Source organism: Heteronotia binoei, chromosome 3 (genome assembly GCF_032191835.1).
Source record: "Heteronotia binoei isolate CCM8104 ecotype False Entrance Well chromosome 3, APGP_CSIRO_Hbin_v1, whole genome shotgun sequence".
Classification (NCBI taxonomy): domain Eukaryota; kingdom Metazoa; phylum Chordata; class Lepidosauria; order Squamata; family Gekkonidae; genus Heteronotia; species Heteronotia binoei.
In genome coordinates this window covers 148,406,216-148,412,215 of record NC_083225.1, presented here as the reverse complement: position 1 = coordinate 148,412,215, position 6,000 = coordinate 148,406,216, and the positions used below count along the sequence as shown (strand labels likewise).

At 46.3% G+C, this 6,000-nt stretch overlaps 1 protein-coding gene across 1 annotated transcript in view; it reads left to right on the top strand.

The window, feature by feature from the left end:
* Positions 1-412: 412 nt before the first annotated feature.
* The window catches only part of ST3GAL6 (ST3 beta-galactoside alpha-2,3-sialyltransferase 6), a 138,633-nt gene continuing 133,045 nt past the window's right edge, over positions 413-6,000 (top strand). The window contains exon 1 of the mRNA XM_060234606.1: positions 413-677. The gene's annotated coding sequence lies outside the window, so the exon portion shown is untranslated. The remainder of the gene's footprint in view (positions 678-6,000) is intronic.

Sequence of the window (6,000 nt, the reverse complement as noted above, 5' to 3'; positions counted from 1 at the left end):
ACGTCCCTGCCTGTCGCGCCCTCGCTAATTAAGACGCCAAAGGAAGCGAGAGGCATGGATTCTCCTTGACAGAGACCGAGTTTTGAAGGCGCCGCCACTGCCCAAGCTGGTGCCATGCTTCAGAGGAGCACTCTGAGATATCCCCAGCTGAAGGCTTTGGTGCCTCGTAGAGGCAGTCCGGAGCGAGTGGACGGCGCAAAGCTCCAAGGAGAATCCGGGCGCAAAATGGCTCGGGAGAGTCACGCGGCGGCCCTCTTTCTCATTTTGGATTAACACGGCTCCTGCCTGTAAGTGCTGAAGTAGCTGAGTTTGTAAAAAGCCTGCCCTGGCAGCATGGTCGAGGGAGGGGGTGCTCGTCACAAGTTGGAGGGATTCCCTTTTACCTACTGGGAAGGCTCTGGCGGCTGCAACAGGCGGAGCCTCCGGCTTTCGCACTCTCCCACAACCTCTCTGGCCACTCGGCTACAGCCTCGGCTCAGAGCGGCTTCGGGAAGCCCACCTCTCTCCCCCCTCCCCCGCCGCGCCTCTGCTTCCTTCCCTTGCAGACCTGACTGAAGCGCTGGAGGGGGGGAAACGGGCGCTGCTGAGAATACAGCGAGGGAAAGCCCCGGCGCAGCCGCACAGGCGGCTGCAGCCACGCCGGAGGTCCGCAAAAGACCAGCAGCCCACCGTGCACGGTAAGGGGGACGAAAGCCCAGGGAGGCCGAGGGCGGCTGTTGATCCTGCCTGCGCTTTGACGCTGCATTCGATTCAGAGACCTTCCCAAGTCTCACCAGGCAGCTTCGAAGGCTTCTAGTTGCTTGGCTTGGCTTCTAGATGCGATCGGTAGGTGGCGCTATAGATTATGGGGGGCAAAGCGTGAGGCTAGCCCTCGGGAGATGTTTTCAAAGGAAGTGGGTGAGCCTGTTTAGTCCGCTACAGCCGCCCTAGACCACAGGCTCAGCACCCCCCCCCCCCTTCATTTGAAGCCTGTTGTGTCTTCTTCTTTGGAGGGATCAGAAACCCTTGGTCAACAGATACCGGGGAACTGTTCAGACGTACACAAAGTTAACGCTGTTCAGAGGGTTCCATAGCGCAATCCGTAGTAGGGTCAGTAGGCTTAGAGCTGTATTAACTCTGTTTTAAGATTGCAGTGGTGGAAGGCTCTTAAATGGGGAGCGTTTGGAAAGGAGGCTGAGTTGGACCAGCTGGTTTGGGCAAAAAGGAAAGGAAAGAGACCCAGTGTCCCGGTCTCTTTATCTTGTTTGTTTGGAGCTGAAAGCAGAGGAATTAGAAGGACATTGATTTCTGCACGGCTATGCCTTTGTCTGGCGAGTCCCTGCTGAGGGGAGAGGGAAAGAGAGACAGCCGGCCAGCGCCAGCTCTTTCTGGGCTTCTAACTTCACCACGCTTCGCTACAGTCTGCTCGCTCTTTTCTGTAAGTGAAGGCAGTCATGCGGACAGGAATCGCAGACCTCGGTGTTTTTTCTCATCTGTCCCATACTATAAGCTAGGGAAGAAAAATCTCTCCTCGTTCTTACATCTCTCCTTCCTTTCCCTCCCTCCCTCTTCATTCTCCCCCCCCCCACCCCTGTATTATTTTTTGAATTTACAAAAAGGGCTAAAGCTTTAAGAACAAAATTCGTGTAGTACGCTGTATCAGGACCGACTGAAAAAGGCCTCGGAGCGAAACGGGATCCAGCCGAGGCCTGACTTTTCCCTTCTAGACGTTGAAGGAGAAAGGCCGACCTGCCCGGGTAGCCCCTTTACTGCCCCGGAAAAGGTTGAGAAGGCCAGCCAGAAAGGGAGGAAGCCCACACTTGCCCGATTTTGATGCAGGGATGCCGGCTGTTCTGACTATCGAGCTGCGAACCGAGGTTGCTTACTGCAAGTCCCTTTTTCTTTTCTTGTAAACTGATGAAATTTCCCTCAGTTTTCCTCAGTACAAAGCAAGCTGTACTAGAGAAGTATTAAAGTAGGTTGTGTAAATGTCTGCAGTATGCATCCTCACCTATGGCAAGCTGTGTTTATGTGTCAACACCCATCTGAGAAAAACCAAATGTAAATGTTGCTGCTGACATTATTGGTGACTTTTTAAAAGGTTTTCCTGTAAAATTCCACACACACTGCCATCAAGTCACAGCTGACATGGCAACCTTGTAGGTTTTCTATTGCCTGTCTCTACGTATTTCTTGGAGGCCGCAGATCCAAATACTAGCCTGAGCTGGCCTTGCCTAGCTTCCAAGAGCTGACAAGATTAGGCTATCCAGGTGAGGGTTGTAGAATTCCTTAGAGTCAAAACACATGAGACTCATACTCCATATCTGTGGGCTGTGCAAGTTTTCTGTGCTTAGGAAGAGTGGGATTCTTTTAAATCCATTCAGTTTTAATAGATTTAGAAGGGGATAACTCTGCTTAGATGGCACTATAAGGCTTTCCTATTGTCACAGTACAGGGGTGTCAAACATTCGGCCCGCGGGCCGGATCCAGCCCACAGAGGGCTCCAATCAGGCCTTCCAGCAACTGGCTGTTGTCTGCTTCATTCTCCCTTGGCTGCTGTGTTTGGTCACCATTTTGTGTTTCTCCACAGTGATCAGACTGCCAGTAAAGTTTGCCAGATTCAATTAATCACCCTGCAGAGCTACTGAGCCCAGCCTCTCTTCCTTCCTGGCTGAGGCTCCTCCCTCTCCTTGTGCCCTGGGGGAAGGAATGAAAGAGAGAGCTTTTTTTTGCCCAGTTCTCACCATCGAGAGAAATACAAAGAGCACTTTTAAGACTAGTAAGATTTTATTGACGGTATGAGCTTTTTGCCTTGTTACAGAGAGAGAGGTGGGGGGGAGAGATTTGTTGGGCTTGTTATGGGTGCAGCTCGGTTCCCTTCATCTTTTTCATTGTATTCACATCCTCCAGTCTTTCTCAATAGGAAAGTATGTGAACTATTTAGAAGAGAAATAACAACAAGCTAGCATTAGGTGAGTGTATGCGTGTCTAACCCAGGTTTACCCAAGACATTTCCATTGATTTTTCTTTCACATTTTCCTTTGATTGGGGATCTTGAGTTTAGACTTCCCAGATAGTAGGCTGATACTAATAATTGTACATGGCTGTCTGTTCTTGTACTGCCACATAGGAGTTGTAGTTATTTTTCTGGAGAAGACTATCGTTTTGCAGACAGGCACATAGCCCTCAGTCTGTGCCATGGTGCCTTCATATACTCTTGACCAGCACATGAAGCAACTTATGTACAAAAGCTCACATTGGCCAGATGCTTCATGTTTTCCTCTATGTCTGAGGCTCAAAGCATTGATTATGAGATCTTTGTAATGAATGTCAATAAATCAAAAGTAGGTTTGCAACTTATAGATGTGCACACTTGAACAACATATTCAAGATTCGTACAGCACAGACACTGTCTGCAGTTTTTGATGCAATAATTCATAGCAAGAGATGACATTTATCAGGCTGTAAAACAAAATATTGCAAGAGTGCTAATGTTTTAAGTAAAAAAAAATTGTTTGTCTGCACCTCCTTTATACAGTTTATACGTCCGCTACCTGGCATTACATCTTATGACACACATGGCCAGGCCCAACAAGGTCTTATTTATGTCAAATCCGGCCCTCATAACAAATGAGTTCGACCCCCATGTCATAGTGGTCTTTTTCAACCTGATACACAGTTGCTTTATGTATTCTTGATGAAAGCAAAAAGAACTTCCACTTGTTGGATGTGTAGGTTACTTTAAAAGAAAAAAAAAACCTGTATTGTTTGAAACAGCCAAACACATGAATTGGCAGAACAATGTGTGTGTACTGAGTAAAATGGAAGAACTCTGTACTCATAAATAAAAAGTGGGAGGAGACTGTCCAGCAGATCACTTCCTCAGAAGGTTTTCTGTGCTGTTTCAATTTGGCTTTTTGTAATTATAGGACCTGAACAGAAGTTTAGTCTATAATCTATACAACTTGCAAAAATTAACACTGACATTTTATATAGCCAAAAAGCACTGAGCTGATGAGTAAATTGTGCAGGAAGCTTTAAAAATTTAGTCGTTTATTTGCTTCCTTTCTCAGAAATTTAATGGGTTAATTAGATCAAAAGAGTTTTCGACTACACACTAGGAAGAACTTCCTGACAGAGTGGCTCCTCACTGGAACAGACTTCCTTGGGAGGTGATGGGCTCTCCTTCCTTGGAGGTTTTCGGACAGAGGCAAGATGGCCATCTGACAGCAGTGCTGAGCCTGGGAACTTAGGCATGTCATTGGAGGGACGGCAGGAAGGCTTGCATCAGTGCTTAGTTCTCATGGCCCTTTCTTACATGTCCAGGGAATTGCTGATCGCCACTTTGGGATCAGATCAATTTTTCTCCAGGCCAATTTGGCCAGGTATGCTGGGGGGCTTTTGCCATCTTTTGGGCATGGGGCAGGGGCCACTGTGTGTGTGTTTGGGGAAGGTATTTGTGAATTTCCTGAATTGTGCCATGGTTGAACTAAATTACTCTGGAGGTCCCTTTTGTCTCTTATGATTCTGTGGTTACTGGTTCTAAAATTTTTAAACACTACAATGTTTTGTATTATGAGTGCATGTCTTCAGAGCAACACTGTACCAGTGTGCAGGGGTGGAATTCTAGCAGGAGCTCCTTTGCATATTAGGCCACACACCCCTGATGTAGCCAATCCTCCATGAGTTTACAAGGCTTTTTTTGAAAGCTCTTGGAGGATTGGCTACATCCAGGGGTGTGGCCAAATATGCAAAGGAGCTCCTGCTAGAATTCCGCTCCTGCCAGTGTGTGTATATGTGTAAGGATGTATGGCAGTGTAGTGTACATCATACGGTTAGAATGTCAAAGAAATAATCTGAATAGAGGCAAAATGTCTCCTACTTTTTCAAAGCAAGGTTTTAACTGCATTATTTAGTGGCTACCCCAGGCTTTGATTTCCTTGGTAAGCACAAAGCAAAGCTGTTTGGAAATAATCTTAATAGATTCAGGGAATGGGAAGCCAGCATTTGGTGAGTTCAGAGGTGCACCGAGGGAACAATGGCTTTGGATATGAGCTGACCATATGGAAAAATGCAGCTTTGGAAACGTGTTCCTTACTGTAGGCTTGTGCAAACTGCCTGTTTGTGCTTCTAAATGTCTTTCCCCCTGTGTTTTTGACACTTTTTTCAGTACAAAATCATTCTCAAACTATTTTTTCCACTTGTAGAAGAAATTATCAAAGATTCTCATCTTTTGAAGCACTGGAAGAAAAGCCATATAGGAGGGGTGATTTTGAACTGTAAACGTGATCAGAGTGGAAAGAGTTCAGCACTCTTTCTTTGTCCTTTCCCTGTACCTATTTACAGCCTGTCCAAGCTGTTAAAAACACACAAGGAAAAAAATGCACAGAATTCCTTAGAATATCTGATTTAACCCTGAAAGTAAAGGGCCAGTGAAAAGCACTTACATGGCACAGATGCTTATAGGTATGCTGTTGGACTGTCATCTTTTATAATACTGTGCAGGTCTTAGCTGCAATTTTTACTCCATAACAAATATGACTGATGGTGAGAAATTAACCTTAAGTTGCTTGACAGCTACATGAACAAGAGTTTGTTAGGACATGTTGATTGGCTTTCTGTGTGATTGTTAAATCTGCTGAAATCAATGAGGGACAAGTGACACTGTCAAAGTTCCAGGTTCGGGGCTATAGCTTTCTCAAAAGGGGCAGAAGCAGAACCTGCCCTTTCCCATGTGAGGACTTTGCTTCTGTACCGCCTGTCCATGTCAAACTTGACATCCCCCTGAGAGTGAGCCTTGAGTAGCCCACCAATCTAGAGCTGAAGCCTGATGTTCTATATATTGACACAGGCTATGGCAGGGGTGGCCAAACTTGCTTAACGTAAGAGTCACATAGAATAAATGTCAGGTTTTTGAGAGCCACAAGACATGAACGTCAGATATTTGAGAGGTGCGAGGGAGAGAGGCAAATGGGGGGAGGGAGAGGTGGAAAGAAAGCAACTTTAACTTTAAATGCATTC